Below are 24,129 nucleotides of genomic sequence, written 5' to 3'. Positions count from 1 at the left end.
AAATGAAAGATTTTAGGCCAAAACTATCGTAAAACAGTGTCTCAGACAACAGACAGCGTACTAGTAACCGTTTCATGTAATAACTTTCTGTGAGGGAGCTTTTAGAGGTGGACGTCTAGAACTTTAGCAGTTTGATCCTTGAGAAATGTTGAACGATGTGAAGTTGCCCTTTGCATCAGTAACATAACATAATGCATTTAATTTCATTTCATTACAGGAACAATTTAATCATGTTACTGTAACACACTATGCCGTGTTACTACCAACACTGGTTGTAAATATGCGACCTAGTGCACTACAGAGGGAGCAGGGAGCAGTTTGAGATACAGCCTGAGATTTAATGACATTTATTAAAGCAACACAGTATTTCACTGTCTGTCTTTATTTGTGTGATTTTTGCACTGTTTTAAACCAAAACCAAACCATGTACATGTGTTTATGTCTGGGTGTGTGTCTGTGTCTGTGTCTCTGTGTGTGTGTGTGTGTGTGTGTGTGTGTTTCAATTGACAGGAAAATCAGGAAAATTTGTGAAAGTGATGATGAGATTATACGTACGTTGGTTATTAGGCGTAATTAGGAGTAATTACCTCTTTTTTTAAAGAACTCACTACAGGTCTGTGGTAACTTATCAGCGTTGTTTATTCTCTGTACTGGTGCACATATTTTATACGAGTCATTTTTTCTTCTAATAATGTGCCTTAATTACATTAATTCCTCTTCAGTGATGCATGGAGTTGTAATTTGCTGTTCAGGCTGGAGAATTTGGCCGATGGTGTAAAAATAATAACTGTGGTAAAAGAAAAAAAAAACATTTTTGTACTTGTATAATAAATAAACCAACCTTATATAATTAACAGAGTTCTGTTTTATTTGAATGAAAAGTCCACAAAGTGGCCAGTTAGTGGAAGCACAAGGTAGGTGTTTCTAATAAAGTGGCCTGTAAGTGGAAACCCAGGGCAGGTGTTTCTAATAAAATGGCCTGTGAGTGGAAACACAGGGCAGGTGTTTCTAATAAAGTGGCCTGTGAGTGGAAACACAAGGTAGGTGTTTCTAATAAAGTGGCCAGTTAGTGGAAGCACAAGGTAGGTGTTTCTAATAAAGTGGCCACTTAGTGGAAGTACAAGGTGGGTGTTTCTAATAAAGTGGTCCCTTAGTGGAAGCACAGGGTAGATGTTTCTAATAAAGTGGCCACTTAGTGGAAGTGCTCCCTCTACTGGTGACTGCTATGTTTCTGTAAGAGCTTCAGTCCAGCAGAACGACAGGATCCACTGAGGTTTCTGTAAAGTGTTCTCTAAATAAACACCTCCGCCTTCATTATGGCCGTGAAGCTGGGTTTCTCCCGGTCGTCTTATTTTCAGCACCAAACAGTTTTTACTGCAGACTGTTTTCCAAAACCCAGATTATAATTAAGCCTGGACTAAAAAGGATTATAAGTGGTGTAAACTGTAATTAAGTCCTGTGGAGGAGACGAGCTGCGGAGGAGGAGTGCATGTGATGTGACGTGCTTCAAAAACATCACCATAATTAAGAGCCACTTACTGTGTCTGTCCAAAGGTCTGCATTCACCTGCTCTTCTGCTCATTTATGCATTCTGACCAATCAGAGCTCCAGATCAGTCCCTGTGGGTCTTTGGTCAATCAGGGTACCCTGGTAGTCCAATAGAAGTAAATTTTGGTCAGAATAGTGAATCGTTAACCATTATTGATTTACCATTTTGTTTCTAATATATTCCAAAATGTATCACATTTGCAACAATAATAATAAGCACTGTGTAACCATAGTATAAACACAGTGTAATCACAGTATAATCAGTGTAATCACAGTATAATCATGGTGTATTCACAGTATAATTATAGCATAATCATAGTACCATCACAGTGTAATCACAGTACCATCACAGTATAATCATGGTGTAATCATAGCGTAATCACAGTGTAATCACAGTACCACCATTGTATAATCACAGTGTAATCACAGTATAATCACAGTGTAATCACAGTATAATCATAGTACCATCACTGTATAATCACAGCATAGTCAAAGTACCATTACATTGTAATCACAGTACCATCACAGTGTAATTACAGTACAATTACAGTGTAATCACAGTAGTAATCACAGTAGTTATCACAGTTTAATCACAGTATAATCATGGTACAATCCCAGTGTAATCACAGTATAATCACAGTGTAATCACAGTAGTAACATGGTCCATGTTGTGCAGCCCTGTGATCAGTGAAAGACGCTGTGTTATCAGTTCAGGATCTTTAACTTCTCCTCTTTAAGTGATCACTGGCTGAACTGGTTTGCGCTGTAACTGGAATCCGAGCTTTCAGCACAGACTGAATTCTGACTGAAACAGAAGTGAAAACACAAAATGTGTAAAGTACCAACAAACTTCCTGTGACAACAGGAGAGATTTCTATAACTGCAAAACAGAGCATTGAGCACATCAGTAAATGATCCAGCAGACCTGGATTAAATTAGACATTAATCCATTATCTAATCCTTAAATGCTGAGAGTTCACACAGTTTATTTGCATAGATCACAGTAGATACTGAATAATACATAGTAGTTACTGAATGGTACTGTGATTACACTGTGATTACACCATAATTATACTGTGATTCCGCTGTGATTATACTGTGATTACACAAATAAACAGTTTTGTTTTACTGTACCTTTAAGACTGATATATGTAAATGAGCTCTGTTCTGATTGGTGTGCATATGTAAACGTTGCAAAAACAGAAACTGTTTTTGCAGCCTTATTTCTACGGAGCCCCGCTGGTGACATCCTGTATAAATAAAATAATGCGTGGCCACGACTTAGTAAAGCGTGGGAACGAGATCCTAATGCATGGCCACGACTTAGTAGGCTGTGATCTCGTTCCCATGCCATACTACGTGGTGGCCACGCATTAGGATCTCGTTCCCACACCTTACTAACTCGTGGCCACGCATTAGGATCTCGTTCCCACGCGTTAATAAGGCGTGGCCACGCATTATTTTTATTTACACAGGATATCACCAGCAGGGCTCCGTATATTTCTGCTCCCCATGATGCTCTGAGTGATTTATGGACGGAACTTTCGGTGAAGCACAAACAAACAATATGTTACGTTAAATACCTACAACATCATAACATGATAGAAATGTGGAAATTAATAAAAAATATCAATAATCTTTCTCGTTGGGATGCTCGAATGTTTGTGTGACGATGTTTGTAACCAGTGTTTCAACAGAAACAACAAAGTTTTTTTCTCCTCGAGCTCATCTTTGTTTTATGGCTGTAATCCTAACCGGGCTGGCTGCAGCGCCGCGCGGCCGCCGCCAGATGTCGCGCTTTCACCGCCAGTTTTATCCCATTGGCTTCTCCAGGTAAATGAACCCAAACAAATCCTCTCTCCTTCCTTCCGCCTTTATCCGTCTCTCCTCAGCACGTTAGTGTGCGCCAGCGACGCTCTGCAGTCTTAAAACACTCCTGCTTTCCGTAGAGGATGTTTTAGCGGCGCTCCGAAGAGGATAAAGGTGAAATATTCGTGATTAAGATGAGCTCCGCCTGTGTTCTGCTCCGGCTGTGAAGCAGAAAGAAGAGAAGAAGAGGAGGGAAGAGAGACAACAACACAGGACACACACAGGTGGGAAAACATGGCTTTCTGAACTTATCCCAGCACTTTTCCCTCTTTCCCCTCCACTTAGAGCTGTTAAACTGAAACACGAAGACGTATAGGACGATACGGTAACCTCTAACCTCTTCCAGTTTGCTTTGGAATTCTTCGGGAATATCGGGAATTTGGGAATTTACAACTTTAGGCTGTACTGGCGAGTGGGGCTTTTGTTTAAATAAACTTGCATATTCAGCTTTCATGCTCCAGAAATGCCTGAAATGCTGCTTTTTTAGCCAAAGCTGAGGCTGAAGTTGTCTTGCTTTTCTTATTCGCCAGCTTCGTGTTCGAGTTTCCCCGTTCCACCTTAAACGCTGCAGCAGTTACCCTCACCATTTAAGGTGGAACGGGCAAATTCGAACAAGACGGTGGCGAATAAGTAGCTGACTTTATCCTCGTAGGATTGGAACAAAGAAACAGAAGAAACAGGACTTTTAACCGCAGCATTTAAGGTGGAATGGAAAATTCAGCCCATTAATGCTCGTTTAAAATAAAAGTGCAGTTGTACTTTAGTGATTTAGTGCTCTGTTTATATCAGTGCAGTAGCTCAGTGTGCATCCTAACAAAGTTAACCAAGTTGTTTTATTTTATTTTTCCATATCTGACCCAGGTAGTTGTTAATGTGACTTTGCTGCATGTTGTGGCTGCACATTAACTCGGTCTGTTTGTCATGAAAACGTTTCTAACCCTGCTTGACTCATTGTTTTCTTTTTCTCTCTCTTTTTTTTCATGTGATCTGTCAGCAGGAACCAGCAGATTTTAATGTGGTTTAGCACGTTAAGTGGCCTTAGGGGACTTTTATTTTGTACGGAGTGCACTTAGCCTCGTTTTTGTGGATTACTGAGAATTGGTAACACGACCGGCGCTGTGTTTTGTGTGTGAGAGATGTTGTTTCATGGACTCGGGACGCTTTTAAAGGGGAATTCCACCCATTTTTTTCAAAATGTCTGTATGATTCAATCACTGAGATGTAAACAAAGCCAGTCAGAGTGGTTTGGTGTGAGATGATTCAGTGTAGAGAAGCATATCAGCTCAGATGTCTTTACAGTGGTGGTGATGGGAACCAGGGGTCACAGTGATAACAACACAAATATAGACATTTTATTTACCATCCAAAACCACCAGTGAACCTACACGAGTCTTCTGAGTTTATATGGAATGTTGATGATGATAAATATAGTGATATATATTGAAAAAAAAATCTTTGGGGACTATTTTGCCTCACAGCTCCCTGCATGTATTCCTCCATCATGAATAGAGGTTAAAAATTAAACCTTTTTTGGCCAAATTCTTACCGCAAAACCTTAGTAGAACAGTGTCTCATCATTTCATCAGGCAGTGAATTCATAACCATTTCATGTAGTAACTTTCTGTGAGGGAGCTTTTAGAGGTGGACGTCTGGTTCCTATCACCACCACTGGGAACAATTCTGACTCGGTAAGTTTCTCTAGAACAGAGTGTTTCACACCAAACCACTCTGAATGACTCTGTTTACATCTTAACCACTTAATTATACAGAAATTTAGAAAATTTGAATAATGCATTCAGAGTGGTTTGGTGTAAAATGCTCAGAATAGTTCCCAGTGGCGGTGATAGGAACCAGGCGTCCACCTCTAAAAGCTCCCTCATAGTGTATACACTGCCCGATGTCTGAGACACTGTTTTCAGATAGTTTTGAGACAGTTTTGGTCTAAAACTTTTATGTTTTTCAAATCTGTTCATGGTGGAGGGATACGTGCAGGGCGTTGTGAGGCAAAATAGTCCCCAAATAATTTGTGCCATTATTTTCCATCATCAACATTCCATATAAACTCAGAAGACTCGTGTAGGTTCACTGGTGGTTTGGATAGTAAATAAAATGTCTATATTTGTGTTGTAGTCATGGCGACCCCTGGTTCCTATTAGCACCACTGTAAAGACATCCGAACCATTTCACACCAAACCGCTCTGAATCACTCTGATTACACCTCACAGTAACAGGCATTTAGGGCTAAAGTCTTAATTACTAGTGATTACTGTGCCTTTAAGACTAAAGTATGTAAATGAGCTCTGTTCTGATTGGCTGTGCCTCATGCAACATCACTCAGAGCTGAAACACTCCTTATAACTTCTGCATGAGGGGATGTGAGTAAACTACTCTAGGCTGAACAGGTCGATATATGTAAATTAGGTACTTGTGACATCACAAAAGCAGTGAATTAAAAACAGGCTGTTTTGGTATATATTATGTCCAGATATGGGCTGTATGGACTGGGGAGTGAACGGTGTGTTTCTGAAACGTTAGTAGTGTTCAAACGGGCTGAATCGTGGCTGCCGTTGCTCTTTCGTTGCCTTTTGTTGTTCTTTAAAAGCCTCAAAACTAGCCAAACCTGAGTGTCAGGAATCTGTATACGCCACGGCTGGAGGGGCAAAAACCCAGCCTTCGGTAAAAGCGCTGTTACGTCACTGGAGTGACGACTAAAGAAGAAGGAAAAAGTAGCAAAAAACAATGTGAGAACCAATAAAACCTGGCTTGTCTTTTTGAATTTTCCGTTCCGCCTTAAATGGCGAAGCTGTGACGGTCTGGAGGACAGAATGTACAGCTGCACCATTTAAGGTGGAACAGGAAATTAAAATGAGAAGCCAGCAAATGAGAAACTGTATATAATAATAATGATAATTATAATAATGATGATGATATTAATAATAATAATAATTATTATTATTATTATTATTATTATAACAACAACAACAATAATAATAATAATCTTCATTTATATGTCACTTTTCATGCCGGTGGCAGCTTGAAGTGCTTTCCGAGAAGAAATTACAGGAATTAATTTAAAATCAATAAATTAAATAAATTAAAAAGATAATTTCTAAATAAATGAAGTTTTAATTAAACACTAAGTATAGACTTAGTTTTGGAACTGAATGCTGTGTTCCTCTTTTTCTGGATCATTTGGTCTAAAGTAAAGGTTCTTCACACTCACATGTCTTATTTACACTCTTAAATACGGTTCTTCAAGGGTTCCCAATTAAAGGCAGTGCTTACACATAGAACTGTCAACTTTTAAATGCATAAATGGTTCTGTGCATAGTCAAATGCCTCTATTCTACAATGGAGAACCTGTTGTATATAGAAAATTATTGTTCTAGATAGCAACCAAGGATAGTTCTGCTACTGTGGTAGAGCTTTGGTTCTCTATAGAGTATATTCAGTAGAAAATGAACTACAACTACTGGCCTATTTCAGTGTCAGACCTGCTTTCAGTTCCTCACAGAAATCTGTGAACATCCAAAGTTCAGTCACAGAAGTTGGTTGCACTTTCTGGATCTCTTTGTACTGAAACATGCAGCTTATCAGTGTTCTTTAAGCATTGATGAACCTTGAGATGCGCTCAGATAAGCTTATCTTGGTGATTTGTCACGATAGTGATACGATCGTGTCGCAGAGTCTGAGTAAAAGTAACGTGGGAAAAGGGCGAATCCACCAAAACTGCACTTAAACACACAGAAATGAGTGAGTGTAGTTGGTCTGGACGTGCGCCCAGTGGTTTATTGCAGATGTTTGCGTCAGAATTGCTTCTCCTTTGTCATGCAAAGTGTTCCTGAAGGGTTCACAGGGTGTGTGTGTTGGTGTGTGTGTGTCTGTGTGTGTCTGTGTGTGTGTGTGTGTGTGTCGAGTGTTTTGCCCTAATTTGGATGTTTCTGAGCGAGCTGACGGGAGATAGCCTGCATATTTCAGCTTCCATGTGGGCCGCTGTTAGAAATGTTTATGATTTATGCTGCAGTTTTTTCGCTTTTCCTTCTTTACTTCTCTTCGTTCGCCGCTTATCGCCTTATCACACTCCTTTATTCTTTATCTTTCTTCCTCCGTCAGCGCTCCTGGGACTTTAGACATGACAGAGGGTTCGTCCAGAGGGCTGGAGAGCGGCATTCGGAGTGTCCGTGTGAGAGTTTACATTTAAAATGACCCGTGAGTTTAGTGTACACATGTGCGTAATTAGGTTAAGGATGTAGCGCTGCAGTCAGATTAACTGACAGCGTATCGGATTGTATCGCAGTGTATCTTAATGTACCTTATTGTAACTTATCCGGTGTTCACATTGCATTTCACTGTATCTCAGCATGTGGTGTTGTATCATATATTATACTGTATTTTATAGCCTCATATCGTATTTTGTTGAATTGTATCGTTTTGTGTTAAATTGTATCACAGCCTATTATATTGCATTGTGTACCTTATTTTATTGTAATGCTATGCATTGTAATGAATTGCGCCGTATCAAGTCATATTGCATCGTATAGTATTGCATTGCAGCTTATTGGATTGTATAAAATTTTAGCATATTGTATTGTATTGTTTTGAATTGTGTATCAAGTCGTATTGCATCATATGGTCTTGTGTTTCAGCTTGTTGAATTGTCAGATTTTATCATAAGGCATCGTATTGTGTATTGTTGTATATCATTGTATCGGATTTTATCACAATATATCGTATAGTATTTTTTGTCGTTGTGAATTGCATCGTATCGGATTGTTTCGCAATGTATTGTAATGTATTGTGTCGCAACATATCGGATTGTATTGCATCGGATTGCATTGCAGAGTGTTGTATACATGTAATGTATGGCAGCGTATTGGATTGTATTGTATATCAGCTCAGTGTTGAATCATATATGAAATTTTATTGCGGCGTATCGTATTGTGTTATATCGTACTGCATAGTGTCAAACAGTATCGCAGCATATTGTATCGTACCATGTCTAAATATGTCACAGCATATTTCATTGTATTGAATTGTGTCGTATTAAATCAAATTGCTCTGCAAGGTATTTAATTTCTATCACAGTATATAGTGTTTTATCGTATAGGATTGCAGCGTATCGCTGTATTGTTATTGGCATGTCCGCTTGTGGCTAGTGTGTTAGCTTGGGACGCTATATACTTTTATGCTGTTGAATTCTCTCAAACTCAAAGCAGAAACATAAACAGGTTAATATAAAGCACATTTTCAGCCACTCCTTATTTTTGCTGTATGTCAAAATGTATTAAATCGAGACGCCACCACATCATATCGAATCTAATTTTAATTAATTTTGTGAGCCACGTTTACCTAGATTAGGTTTCTAAATGTTGGTTCTAACAGATGTTGGAACAGCTTCTTCCAAAATACGCTTTATTACAAGTTAATGATTTATTACAGTGGTAATACACGTTTTACCTAATGAAGCTATAAGAAAAAAGTTCAGTCAAAATTAAATGTACACGTTTTACAACAAATATTGTCAATCAGCCAAAACAAGTTTTCTTATTAAACTTTTGGCACTGGAGCTGTGAAGCTAATGTCGCTAACAAGCAATGGAAGCTTATACTGCACCAATTAGCCTGGTGCTAACTGCATATCTAAATCTGAGGTGCTGTTATCTGTGTTTAATCTAGTCTATGAGTGATGACTGAACAGCTGGACACGGTTTGAGGCAGGTATGTAAATCATTTAGGCACACAGTTAGCTATCTGCTAATCGGTGTACATAAGCCTACATTACTTTTTAGCCATGTTAGCCTCGTGGCTCCATTGCGAAACTATGTAAACAAAGCTCTGACCACAAACAGGCTTCGGCTGGTCGACCACAATCGGGGTGACGGCGGAAACTGTGAATTTGAGTTTTGGTCGTACTTTCGCTTTAACGGCTGTGTTGGTGCAGCTTTGAAAGTGTTGACTCTGTTTTCTGATAAAAGCTGTGCTATCAGGGATCACACACACACACACACACACACACACACACACACACCCAACCAGTGAGTTTGTTTTCATTTTTGAAGCCTGAACACAATCACGCTCTCCGAGAGAAGCCAGATGTGCTGGTCTGAACTCTCCTCCCAGCAGCTCCGCAGTTTTCATGCTGGTTTTCGGTGCCAAAGCAGAACAGAGGAGTGACGCGAGAGCCAGCGAGTGTTGCGCATTTTTAAAAAACATCTGGTGGAAGCGGAACATGAGGAATTTTTCTGAGGCTCTCTGAAAATCTTGTTTTTTTTCCTTCTTATTTGTCAGATTTAACGCTGTTTCTCCAGGATTTCTCTGATTTCATGCTATTACTGACGGGCCCGTCACAAACAGCAGCGTTTTAACTATGTAATAATATTTAGGCCAATAATAAAACAGGTTTTTCCTGCAAAAATGTACAGCTCAGAATTACTTAGATGAACAGGGGCTTTGCTTTTGCTTTTGCTCCCGATATGGCGATTAAAATATGTATGCGACATATTAAACATGCTAAAAGGATTCTCACATTATGCAAAACTGGGGCTCATGCATGCAAACATCTTTTTTCATTTACTATCCGTCAGACTTATTATTCAGTTTCTACTATGAATAATTCAGTATCTACTATGAATTATTCAGTATCTACTGTGGATTATTCAGTAACTACTATAAATTATTCAGTATCTACTATGGATTATTCAGTATACTATAAATTATTCAGTATCTACTGTGGATTATTCAGTAACTACTATGGATTATTCAGTAACTACTATAAATTATTCAGTATCTACTGTGGATTATTCAGTAACTACTGTGGTTTATTCAGTATCTACTATGGATTATTCAGTAACTACTATAAATTATTCAGTATCTACTGTGGATTATTCAGTAACTACTAGGAATTATTCAGTAACTACTATAAATTATTTAGTATCTACTGTGGATTATTCAGTAACTACTATAAATTATTCAGTAACTACTCTGGTTTATTCAGTATCTACTATGGATTATTCAGTATCTACTAGGAATTATTCAGTAACTACTATAAATTATTCAGTAACTACTGTGGTTTATTCAGTAACTACTGTGGTTTATTCAGTAACTACTGTGGTTTATTCAGTATCTACTATAAATTATTCAGTAGCTACTATAAATTATTCAGTAACTACTGTGGTTTATTCAGTAGCTACTGTGGTTTATTCAGTATCTACTATGAATTATTCAGTATCTACTAGGAATTATTCAGTAACTACTATAAATTATTCAGTAACTACTGTGGTTTATTCAGTATCTACTCTGGATTATTCAGTAAGTACTGTGGTTTATTCAGTATCTACTCTGGATTATTCAGTAACTACTGTGGTTTATTCAGTGTCTACTATGAATTATTCAGTAACTTCTATGAATTATTCATTATCCACTGTGAATTATTTCGTATCTGTTGTGAATTACATAATATCTACTGTGAATTATCAAGTAACTGTGATTGATTATTGACTGCATTATTCAGTATCTGTTGTAAATTATTCTGTATCCAGAAGTAATTAAGTAACTATTATAAATTAATTAGTAACTTATATGAACTTTTTAAACTGCATCACTGATGTGAGTTTTATAAAGTCGCTGTCAGACGTGCTGCTCTGTGATCTTATTTGTAATATAATTAATATTTATTAGTCAAACCAGGCTGTGTAGTATATAATTATTGCTCTGATATTCGAACACACAATATCAGAAATGGATGATGCTCAAAGCTCCGATCTTCAGATCAGCTGTTTATACATGCAGAGTTATTTCTGGGAGATAAGCATTTGCATGAAATCTGCATTACTGAAACGCGTGCAGAGTTGTTTATCTTTTCCGCTGTGAAGTTTCGGTTTCTAAACGCACGGCAGTATCAGTGACATGGCAACAATAATGCTTTAATAAGGCTGTTCTCAGTGGTCACTTTCACTGTGTTTCTGTGGTTTCTGTAGTGAAATGAGCTTCTATTTGTTCCTCACATGCATTTCTTTGTCCTGTGAGTTGGTAACGGGAGCTGGAACCGAACGATTATGATGTTCCTCACCGATGTTGCGACTGCGTTTAAGATTGTGGTTATTTTCTATAAATTAAACTTCTTTTTGTTTGAGGCCTGAATATAGACTGCCAGTTACTTGTGGTTGTGATGTCACGGCACGTGTATTTTTAATTTTATTTTAATTTTATATGTATTTTATATATATATATATATATATGTATGTATGTATGTATGTGTGTATGTTGTGTGTGTATATGTGTGTATTTTATACAGATTGCTTCTCCCAGCTCAGGAAAGCACCTGTTGGACTCCTAGCACTACATTCCCACCAGTGTAATTCCGTCACTCTAGCGCTGCGTGAACTGTCCTGTCATCGCAGCCCTGAACGAAGGAGATACTATATGCACCTGCTGGGCATGCATACCCATGGTGCATTGCGAGTGAGTCCAAAATGAATGGGTTGATATGGAGCATTTGAGCAAAATCATAGTTTATAAATACTTAAACACTTTTAATGTAAAATAATACAATCATTTCCTGAACACAGAACAGCATAAAACATTTTAACACTGCTGTTATATTTTTAAGAGCTTTTAAACTCGAGCTATAGGAGTTTAAAGCGGCGCCTCATGTACGCTCAGTGAGCGCGAACAGCCAATGAGCTGCTCTGCTCGCCAGCCAATCAGCACTCAGTAGCAGCAATGCCAACCAATGAGCACTCAGTAGCAGTAATGCTAACCAGTCAGCGCTCGGTGACAGAAGCTGTGACTGAAGAACAGCTAAACAACCTGGAATCAGCCAGAAATGAACCCAACACCATTCGCCAAACTAAATGGGCTGTAAGATGCTTTACAGACTGGCTGGAACAAAACAACATTAATACTGATCTGGCAAAAACGGACAAAACTGAGCTAAACTTGATATTGCGGCAGTTTTATGGCTCAGTCTGATTTGGTCAGACTCTGAAGATCAGACTACACGTTTGGCGAATGGTATTGGGGTTAATTTCTGGCTGATTCCAGGTTGTTTAGCTGTTCTTCTGTCACAGCTGCCGACTGAAAAGCTGCTCAGTGGTGATGACAGTTTGGGAATTCAGTGTAAGGAGCTGGAGAACGAACTGCCGGCTGTGCAGTGAGTGGGCGGAGCTCGTTACTCTGACGTAGCAACAAGCTGCTCGTTAAGGAACTATAATTCATTTATTTAACTGTTGTATTAAAGCAGTAGAACACTCGAGGAGTGTGTTACCGCCAATAACATCACGGCTGTGATGATCTATGGCGACCAAATCACAGCTGTGATGTTATTTCACTGTAACACACTCCCTCTGTGTTCTACTGCTTAAGCCTCTCATACGGTGACAGAAACCACGTAATCAAGTCTGTTAGAGATGCTGAACAGCTCCACACAGTTTGAGGAGAGTGTAATTGTTCAGGTGTGCAGTTAGCACAGTGCTAATTGGTGGGGAATAAGTTTGCATTACTTGTTAGCTGCATTAACCTCCAGTGAAAAGACTAAAGAAGCAAACTAAACAGGTCTTGGGTGAACTAACTTTGTTGGGAACTGTGAGAAGTGTCTGTTTAAACATCATCCCCACCAGTCTGCGGCTCTTGAGCGGTTCTCCTGAACCAAATTCCAGTTCTGAAGTCTGTAATTAGACACCCATGTTGGTAAAACTGTGACTCTGAGGCTTCAGTAGAAACTCTGAATGTCTCCGGCACTGTTTTTGTTTCTGAGCTGCGTGATTGTCGTGGTTTGATTGACGCGCCTGGAGCTTCACATTTCAGGTTTGTGGAGTCCCCATTCAGGTTCTCTCAGGTATTCTGCCTGGAGGCCTTTCTGATTGAGTCTGTGTTACACAGTTTACGTAAATTTTAACTTTGAGCTGCTTCACACAGACACTGTCATCAACACGCTTTCTTACTGTTTCAGTTTATTACACCCCTAAAAAGATGGTTCTTCAGGGGTTCTTCAGTAAAGAAGATGGTTCTGTATAGATCCATGAACGCTCTAAGAACCCTTTGCATCATTGTTGAAAGTTGTGTATGGTTCTATATACAACCCCATTTCCAAAAAAGTTGGGACACTGTGCAAAATGTAAATAAAAACAAAATTCAATGATGTGCAAATCATTTAAAGCCTGTATTTAATGGAAAATTCTACAAAGACAACAAATCAAATGTTGAAATGTTTGGACTATTTTCAATGAAATATAGGGTTTAAATGATTTGCACATCATTGAATTTTGTTTTTATTTACAACATTTTTGGAAATGGGTTTGTAGAACCTTTTTGAAAGGGGGTTCTATATAGAACCAAAAAGGGATCTTCTATTGTGACAAGCTTGACATCGTAACAATAGCAGAACCACACAACACGTTCTCCATTGATGTGAAGAACCATTTCACCATGCAAAGAACCCTTTAATCATGAAAAGGGTTGTTTTGAGTATTCATGGTTCTATATAGAAGGTTCTCTTTACTAAAGAACCTTTGAGGAACCCCTTTTTTTAAGAGTGTAGAGCTCAACCAATATGAACATTGTGAGAGCCATTTTAAAGGGGAATTCCTCTAATTTTTTCAAAATTTCTTTATCGGGGTGGGCGATATTTTTTTTTTACATATATCACGATACACAATGCTTATCACAATAGTTTGATACACAGACAAAATACACTAGTATTATAATACAAAGTGCACTAGCAATCAAAAGCGATGGATACAGTGATGATTATCTGATTACACTGATTTTTATTTCATGTATCACACTGCACTAAACCCAGTTAAACGGGACTAATTGAGCTCTCTTTAATGAAGCGTGCAATTGGTCAGTATTAATGATGTCCACAATATTCTCAGAAATGCGTATTGTGTATCACAAAGAAATGTATCATGGTATCGATCATATATTGTCATATAGCGTCCCCTGTTTCTACATAATTCAGTGTTTCAGATGTAAACATGCCTGTAAAGATGCCTGTTTTGAATTCAATGTTTTTGTGATGTCACAAGTACCTGCTAATTTGCATATCTACCTATTCAGCCCACAGTTTAGCCCGCACACTCACACCAAAGTTATAAGGAGTGTTTCAGCTCTGGGTGATGTTGCATGAGGCACAGCCAATCAGAACAGAGCTCATTTACATACATCAGTCTTAAAGGCACAGCAATCACGCACACTTATGAATTTAGCCCTAAATGGAAAGGAATCCTTTAAAAAATTTCCTGCGTAATTTAGTGTGTGAGATGTAATCTGAGTGATTCAGAGTGGTTTGGTGATAAATGGTGCGGATATCTTTACAGTGGTGGTGATAGGAACCAATTTCAAGATCTACAGTTTTTATTGTGTAATACATCATCGACAATGTTGTCTTAACTATTTTTAAAGGGAAAGAACTATTTCAACTAATAACACAGAGCTTGTAAGCTGCCTGTAGATGAGTTAGTACAGGTGTCAGCAGCCCAGATGTTAAGAAAAGCCATTTTGTCCTTTCAACAAAAATCTGACCACCTTGGGAGCCACAACATTTTACATCAGTTTTACCATCTTGGCTGTAAATATGTCTCAGTATGTGCTGATGTGCTTGTATAGACCAAAAAATATAATATATACGGAAACGCAGACTTACTTTGCTCTGCTTGAAGCTTTAGCTCAGCTATAATCGCTTTTCTCGCATCTCCAGCAGGAAACTTTTCCTCAACAGTAGAACAGCTTCTTGTAAAATGTCTCACAACATTCGACTTTTTACGAGGCTGAAGTCGCTTGTTCACCAGCTTCTTGTTCGAATTCTCTCGTTCCAGCTTAAATGGGGCCTGAGGTTCCAGAATGTAACTGCTGCACCATTTAAAGTGGAACGGAACAATTCCAACAAGAAGCTGGCGAATGAGAAACTGACTTCAGCTTCACAACTTTTTAGTGTTTGTCAGTTTCTTATTGCAGATTAAACGTATCAGGAAACCAGCTGGAGTGATTATAAAAGCAAATAAGTCCATTCGTCTCCAAATTATCAACGTTCGTCTTAAATCTCTCTCTTTAACATTTCGTTAGCTACTAGCTAGGCGAGACTGTTGTCTGTGTTGCTAGGGTGACGAGCAGTCTGCGCTGATCTTCAGGGTTAAAGGGTGAATCAGCAGTTCTACATTAACTCCAGAGTTTAAGACCATTTATTGTTAAACTGTGTTGAACGATCAGCAGAGCTTTATTTTACTGTAAAGGAGAATTCTTTTATTTTTACCTACTAATCTGATTCAGCTGTGGAGCCGCAACAGGACAGTAAAAGAGCCGCAGGTTACCGAACCCCAAGTTAGACCAATCAAAACCAACAAAACACCCATGTTCTGTACATGTGACATCACAACCATCACAACTGACTGGTAGTCAGATCCAAAAATGGATATTCTGGTCTTAAAAAAGTAATTTATAAAAAATGACTGCATTTAAATCGCAATGTTGTTCAGAAACATTACAACCGTTCAGCCCAAACCTACATGTTTTCTGAGTTTTATATGGAATGTTGATGATGGTAAAATAGTGATGAATCTGAAATTATATGTTTTCTTTGGGGACTGTTTTGCCTCACAACACCCTGCATGTATCCCTCCACCATGAATGGAGTTTAAAGACATGCTTTAGCCCAAAACCTTCTCAAAGCTGTTGTCAATCAACGTCTCAGACATCTTAATAATGTTGCGCCTCCAGTGTAAAACACTACTGAGCGTGTCGTAGCTAATCGAAACCAGTACGGTTGGAATTGACAGCTGTTTAGCCACTGTTTACTTGATTAGACGGCTCTCAAACACGGTTTGAACACCTGGAAGGTTTGAGTGCATCAGAACGGAGTAAAATGATGCTGTATTCCTTTAAATAAACCTGCTTTATTATGTTCAGGTTTTGCTCACTGGCGGAGGAAACGTGGGCGTTTGGATTAAGAGTGTTTTGAAAGCTCGTGTTGTCAACACTTTTGACGGATCGTTATCAGCTCTGAGATCCAGGCCGCAGTCCAAAACGGATTTTTTGCGCGCAGCTGAAGTTGCAGTTGGCCAAAGGCTACTGGAACCCGAACTTCAGGTATTTACAAGTAAAGCTGTTCAGATTTCTGTTAACTCTTTCAGTGACTGCTGAGAACAGGCTTTTAGTTCAGGAGATGTGGTCAGGAGTCAGATTAGACTGCTATAAGGTTCTTTGAGTGTTCATGGTTCTGTATAGAACCATTTTCTTGACTAAAGAACCTTTGAAGATGTTTTTTAAGACTGTCCGGCCTGATTTGAATATTGTGTGGCCAACACAGATATTTTAAACAGGAATTCCTCTCATTTTTCCAAATTTGTATATAGAGGTGGACGATGTGTATAAAGTGTCATATCACGTTACACGATACTTATCGCAATAGTTTCACACAGAGACAAAAAGCTGCATTTAGCTGCATTGTAACTGAATACAATGATTATTATGTGATTATGATGATTTTAATTTCATATATCGCACTGCCCTGGTGCTGTAAGGTTCATAAAAGTGGTATTAAAAATATTTTTGAGCATCAATAAGAGTTGATGAACTCCTATCCTGTTAACCGCAGAGAAGGAAAATAGACCAAAACAAGTACTTAGATGCATCTTTTAGGTGAGGGGTGTTGAGCTCAACCACTAAAAGGGCCGTATTAAAAAATCTATCTATTATATTATAATACATCGAAACATCAACAGCAAAATATAGGCACCTGTAATAAACCTTCTAATATTACATGTGCATACTTGATATATATCGCCCCATATCTCCATTTTTGACGTTTTTCCGTTTTTGACATAATTTGAAAATGCCTGTTGCTGTTTACATTGTATGTAAATTATATAATGGATGGACTAAAATAAACGGCCCAGAATGACTTGTTTTGTCTACATTAGGCTACATTAGATACAGATATCTGTTAAATCTCTTTAAATGTCCCCAGGATGTAGGTCTGTTAAACCTAGCCCGTGTTCTTGATCTCGACACCTGACATCTTTTCTTTCGGCACGTTCACAAATTTTTGGCACCGGTTTCTGAGCTGCTGAGTGGTGTCATAGTGGTCATGTTGGTTGAACTGCTGCTAAAACGCAGCTGGTGTGTTTGGTGATACGACGTGTGGAATTGGGTAGAAAACTGCTGTTGTTGGAGGGGTGTCAGCACAAAGCTCAAATAAATCAGTGCAGTATTTAGATTACAGTTCACACACAGTTTATTACACAGTTTATTACATGGTTATAGAAGGCTGTGTGTGTACAGTGACGCTGGGCTCGGGGGCCGCACTGCCGAGTTCAGTCAGAGCTCAGAGTGGAACTGAAGTCAGACAGAAACACCTCTGAGTTCTCGTCGTTCTGAGTCGTTCTCTGATCACTCTGTCCTCATTAACCAGGTAAACCAGTTCAGGCCACAGTCGGCGCTTTGATTAAAGCGAGTTGATCAGATTAATATCAGATCAGTGTTGTGTGTTTATGTGGATGTGTGAATGTTTTGAGGGGTTTTCTGGGATCACAGCGCATGTTTAACATTCCAGCTTCAGAACGACGTTTCCTGTCAACAAAACGCGCTCTCTCTCTCTCTCTCTCTCTCTCTCTCTCTCTCTCTCTCTCTCTCTCTCCTCTCTCTCTCTCCTCTCTCTCTCTCTCTCTCTCTCGCTCTCTCTCTCTCGCTCTCTCTCTCTTCCTTGCTCTCTCTCTCTTCCTTTCTCTCTCTTCCTTTCTCTCTCTCTCTCTTCCTTTCCTCTCTCTCTCTTTCTCTGCTCTCTCTCTTCCTTTCCTCTCTCTCTCTGTTCTCTCTCTCTTTCTCTGCTCTCTCTCTTCCTTTCCTCTCTCTCTTTCTCTGCTCTCTCTCTTCCATTCCTCTCTCTCTCTCTGTTCTCTTTCTCTATCGAGCTCTCTCTCTGTCTCTCTCTCTCTGTTCTCTCTCTCTCTCTTTCTCTGCTCTCTCTCTTCCTTTCATCACTCTCTCTCTCTCTGTTCTCTCTCTCTCTCTCTTTCTCTGCTCTCTCTCTTCCTTTCATCTCTCTCTCTCTCTCTCTCTCTCTCTTTCTTTCTCTCTCTCTGTGTTCTCTCTCTCTCTCTCTCTCTCTCTCTCTCTCTCTCTCTCTCTCTCTCTCTATTTTCTCTCTTTCTGTTCTCTCTCTCTCTCTCTCTCACGCTCTCTCTCTCTCTCTCCCTCAGATTATATTACTCTAGCTCACTGGTGTCAGACGGGTCAGTGTGTAGATGTGGGTCAGTCTTACCGTTAAAGGGCCGTGTCTGTAATGGCTGTGTCCGGTGATGGTTATTGTTGAGCACTTTAAAGGGCCTGTATCCACATCCGCCACATCCACATCTGCCACATCCACATCTGCCTTTACCTTTTTCTATCCTCTCTTTACCCCTCACAGTTAAACACAATGCTTTGACTGATATATATAGTTGTAAATGAGCTCTGTTCTGATTGGCTTCCCTGTATTGTGCCTCATTAAAAAAAAACTGTTCAAGCCCAATAGGCGCATAAATGTAAATACAGTGGTTTTTGTGACGTCACAAAAACAGTGGGTTGAAAACGGGCTGTATTTTCAGCTCAGTTGTCAGGTGTGGACTGGAGAGTGACCAGTACAGTTTCAGACTGTTCGTCAAAGTTCATCAAACTCTCGTATTTCCAACACAGTGATAAAAATCCAGTTTCCCATGATATGGGCCCTTTAAACACTCACTCACGCGCTGTATCCTTATGTAGGGCTCTCTGTGGGCTACAGCTGAGTTGTAGGTCAGAACAGTTGATTCCTCCTTATTATTTTAACGAATTAATGTATGTAAATTAAACTTCGTGTAGCTCCTTATTGTGGATCTGTATATATGTTGTATATGGTTGTCTGTGTTGATCTGTTGCTGCTGTTTTGTATACCTGTCAGTAGTTTTACTGTGTAATAATGTACTAGATGTATGTTATGTTATTTACAGGGTCGTTATGTTGATGAGTCGTGAATGAGAGTCATGGTCTCAGTTCTCAGCAGAAACATCCTGATTCCCCTGTACTGCAGACTGGAGTGGCCCTGTGTGTGTGTGTGTGTGTGTGTGTGTGTGTGTGTGTGTGTGTGTGTCTGTGTGTGTCTGTGTGTGTGTGTGTGTGTGTTACAGGCCTGTGTACACAGTCTGACTGATATCCGTGATACGAGTGGAGATTCTGTCTGACTGTGATTATCACTGAACCCTAAACTCAGCAAGAGTGCGAACACTGGAGTAACCATCACACACTGACTCTCTCTCTCTCTCTCTCTCTCTCTCTCTCACTCTCTCTCTCTCTCTCACACTCTCTCTCTCTCTCTCTCTCACACTCTCACTCTCACTCTCTCCCTCCCTCCCCCTCCTTCCTTCCCTCTCTCTCTCTCTCTCTCTCTCTCTCTTTCTCTCTCTTTCTCTTTCTCTTTGTATCTCTTTTCTCTGTCTCTCTTTATCTACTCTCTCTTTTTCCCTGTCTCTCTCTACCTGCTCTCTCTTTACTCCCTCTCTTTTTCTCTTTGTCTCTATCTGCTCTCTCTCTCGTACTCTCTATTTTTCTCTTTTTTACTCTCTCTTTCTCTCCTCCTCCCTGTTTCTGCTCTCTCTTTCTCTGTCTTTTTCTGTCTCTCTCTGTCTACTCTCTCTGTCTCTCTTTCTCTCTCCTTCTTTCTCTCTCTTTCTATCTCTCTATCTCCTCTCTTTCTCTTGCTCTTTCTCTCTCTCTCTCTCTCTCTCTCTCTCTCTCTCTCTCTCTCTCTCTCTCCCTCTGTGTGTACACAGATCCTGACTCCTCCCCTCCTCTGCTCTCTCTATGATATGACATCACCCAGCGGTTGCCACAGAAACCGGCGCTCCACTGCAGACAGTTGACAGCCAGGCAGGTGAGTTATTATTATTGGATTGAGAAACTGCAGACAGAGCACAGTGAGGTAACCTACTGGGTTCTAGTGGCTCTGTGTGGGTCTCTGAGGGAGAGAGAGAGAGGGGGGGAGAGAGAGAGAGAGAGAGAGAGAGAGAGAGAGAGAGAGATGCTAGTGCTGCTAGAGCGTCCAATGTTGTTGTGTGCACATCTGGCTGTGAGTCCACCGCGAGGCTTCCAGGACAGACATGTGGACTGCATTATCATCCGTTTCACCGTAAAACTCTCTCACTGCCTGTCTTTTTATTATGTTTTTCTGCTCTGTTACTGTTTTGAAATGGGACGTCCACCAATTTTCCAAAATTTCCTGCATAACTCAGTGTGTGAGATGTAAACAGAGAGATTCAGAGAGGTTTGTTGTGAAATGGTTCAGATGTCTTTACAGTGGTGGTGATAGGAACCAGGCGTCGCCCTGACTACAACACAAATATAGACATTTTATTTACTATCTAGAACCACCAGCGAACCTAGTTTTATATGGAATGTTGATGATGGAAAATAGTGGAAAATTTCTTTGGGGACTGTTTTGCCTCACAAAACCCTGCATGTACCCCTCCACCATGAATGTATTTTAAGTTCTCTAAATTATCTTAAAACAGTGTCTCAGTCATCAGGCAGTGAATTCATAACCATTTCATGTAGTAACTTTCTGTGAGGGAGCTTTTAGAGGTGGACGTCTGGTTCCTATCACCACCACTGTGAACAATTCTGACTCGATAAGTTTCTCTTAAAGGAGTTTAGACAACTCAGAATCAGAGCTAGACAGCAAACGAAAAGAGCGCTTACTGCCAGTACTGATGTCCAGGACGTTGAGATGCCTACTCTGTTAAAAATGAGAGGTCAGCTCAACTCGATGATGATGACACAATAATGTACACAGCTTTTTACTCGAGTCAAAAGTTTCCTTAATGTTTTAGTTCTGCATCTCAGTTAGGTAAATAAAATGTTTTTATACTCAGCTTCCCCACCAGCCAGGACTCTCTCCATCACACAATACTGCTAGATTTTTCCTCTTGGGTACTCACTTACGGGATGGCATCGCTGGGCCTTAAACTCACAACCTCCTGATGGCTTAGTCCACTGCACCACTCAGGAACACATGAATGAAATATTTAATACACTGGAGAGAATATTTGTTGTTTTAACTTTAAAGTATAGCATCATCTCATGTGGTTCAACTGTCTAATAATTCATCCCAACATCAGGAGGTTGTTATTTTGAATCCCAGCAATACCATAGATGTCCATATCCAGACGCCCAGAGGAAAATATGCCAGGTGGGACTGTGTAATAGAAGGAGCGCCAGCTAGTGGGGAAACTGAGTAAAAAAACGCTAATTCAGTTTTGTTTATCTAACTGAGATGCAGACCTAGAAACAGTAGCTGGGAGAATTTTTGACTACGAAGTTTGAGTTGTGTGAACTCTGGTGTCTCAAGTTGAGTCGACTCAAGGAAAGCCATGTAATCAGTTACTATATCATTTTAAGTTGAGGTGACCTCTCATTTTTTACAGTGTAACTAGCGGCTAAACCTCGAAATGGGCTGACTTATGATCAAAAGCTAGTAGGTCAACAACTTTGCTAACACAGCAAAACATCAAGCAAGCGCAGCAGCACAAAAAAATAAGTCAGCTAAAAAGTTACTACTTACTAGTCTAACAGAAAAAAGCCCAGCTCGGCATCTGTCCTGCATCTTTTTATCTTTTTCCTTTCTCATCTAGTCTCTTGCTTGGTCTCTCTCTCTCTCTTTTTCTGTTCCTCTTTTCTTCTTCAGTCTCTTCTCAGCCTCTGCCATGATGTCCATGCTGGGAATACTGAGCTACCCACTTCTTATAGCTGCTAAGTTGTTTGTGTGTGATGTGGTGCCGTAATGCAGTTCTGGCGAGAGGTTCTCTTGCTGCTCCTCCACAGTTACATAGTGCTATAGCAGGAATTCCAGCCTGGAGTGTCAACAACATAGATGCCGTTCTCACTATTATAAGTCATTGTAGCATCAAAATGATTTGGAAGCTGTTATTTTAAAGTAACATTGTCACATAATGCTGCTTTAAATGGGAAGGATTTGAAGTAATATGTAAACATGGTCAAAATTTCAAAGTGTAGCCAGTCCATATATGGAAACTAAGCCTGTTTTGAGTTCAGTGTTCCTTTGATGTCACAGAAACCAGCAGCCAGTTGCACCAGCTGGACGGAAGTTCGATCATAGGTTGGGTTGTAAAGTCCGTCCCAAACCTTATACTGAGAGTAGTTCCTTTAAAACTAGCGACACACAGAATTTTGGCTGCACCACAGACACTTGCGGTACATCTTAACTAGTAGAGTGTAAAGTGATCGTAGATCAAAACACTGTTGCACAGAATGACGTTTTAACTCTGCAGCCAATCAGTAACGCCACCTGGCAAATCACTCGCGCTTCTCTCTTTTCAAGCCACATTTACTTCGCTTAAAGTGTGTCGGTTGTATTAGCGAGAGTTCAGAAAGAGACTGCGTTTTACAGTAAAATGGTGTCCCCAAAGCGTCCGCCTCTCGTATGTGTGTTTATTCTGTTATGCTGCTGTTGTTGTTCCAATATTCAAACTCGGCTCTCGTGCTCAATATTTTAACAGCACTACGTTAATGAACGATTGGTAACGTTAGCGAAGCTGCGGCTAATGTAATGGCTATTCGAATCTGCTGAATGACAGAAAAGTAATGTTAGCCATGTTAGTTATATTTTAAAAATAATTTGTTACGTATTGTATGATAATAAGGTCAGCATCACACACAGCCTGAGCACTGATGGAGCTGCTCTTATAGCTGTGAGTCGCCAACCAGGTTTTGGAACAACTCTGTAGAAAAATCTATCTCTGATCGATGAAAATGGGTGTAATCTATCCTGCAGAACTGGTTGCCGACGTAAACTGAGACATATTCCGTTTTCTTGCGAGTTTTCCCATCGATCGTATTAATCAGCCATTTTAACTGATTTTTATGGCAGAACCTACACCGGCTATAGGATGCGTGTAAACTTTAACTCAAAGCTACAATGCAACTATGTTGCTTGGTGCAACCGGTTAAATTCTAGTAGCTCGTAAACTTTACGTTCAAGCCAGGCTATGATCACACTTGCGTTCAGCTGGTGCAACTGGCTGCAGGTCATTTACAAATCCTCTTATTCAGGTTACAGCAGTTTAGCTCCGCCCACTCATACTGAAGTTTTAGGGAGTGTTTCATCTCTGCTTTCTCAAAGAGCTCATTTACATATATCATTTACATATGTCCTTTCTCATATGTCTTAAAGGCACAGTAACAGAAACAGCCCGCCGGCCTAGTGCGGACTGTGTGGGTAGTCAGACTGCATAGTGATTGACAGCAGTGCAGCTATGGCAACGTAAACAACATGCAAAGTTTGCATGTTTTGTTATGTTAGATTAGATCAGATCAGATTAGCTGTTTTTATTACTGGGTACTTCCTATACTGTAAACTAAAGCACTGCCGTAAATGTCCATGCTGTCCACCCACAGCGCTCTGTTCCGGTTAAAGTACAGTGATAATAATGTAGCAGTTCTTCACTAGCATACTAATGGGCTGTTCTCTGACTGAACTCTAGATTTAACCGAATCGATTTCCCCCCTACAGGGCGTCCAATCATCATGTCCAATCAGGGAGATTTAAAGCAGCCACACACACACATTCACACACACGCCCTGTGTGATTAATGGTGTGTCAGTGTTGTGTAGGACTGTATCTGCAGAGCCAAAGTCCAGCGCAGCAGAAACAGCAGGACTTTCTCTCTGTGTTCAGACACGCCCGTAA

The 24,129-nt window shown here is 39.9% G+C and overlaps 1 protein-coding gene across 7 annotated transcripts in view; it reads left to right on the top strand.

Moving 5' to 3' along the window:
• Positions 1-3,401: 3,401 nt before the first annotated feature.
• Positions 3,402-24,129, top strand: part of si:ch73-138n13.1 (titin homolog) — an 89,268-nt gene continuing 68,540 nt past the window's right edge. The window contains exons 1-2 of one of the 7 annotated variants that reach the window (XM_036578164.1): positions 3,402-3,641; positions 20,198-20,294. The gene's annotated coding sequence lies outside the window, so the exon portion shown is untranslated. Of the gene's footprint in view, positions 3,642-4,101; positions 4,121-7,607; positions 7,627-11,856; positions 11,877-16,477; positions 16,500-20,197; positions 20,299-24,129 lie in introns of those variants that run through there. The other 6 variants (XM_036578163.1, XM_036578168.1, XM_036578167.1 and 3 more) reach the window with 6 other exon arrangements.

This window comes from Colossoma macropomum, unplaced genomic scaffold, assembly GCF_904425465.1.
Source record: "Colossoma macropomum unplaced genomic scaffold, Colossoma_macropomum, whole genome shotgun sequence".
Taxonomy (NCBI): Eukaryota; Metazoa; Chordata; class Actinopteri; order Characiformes; family Serrasalmidae; genus Colossoma; species Colossoma macropomum.
This window is presented reverse-complemented; position numbering and strand designations above follow the sequence as displayed.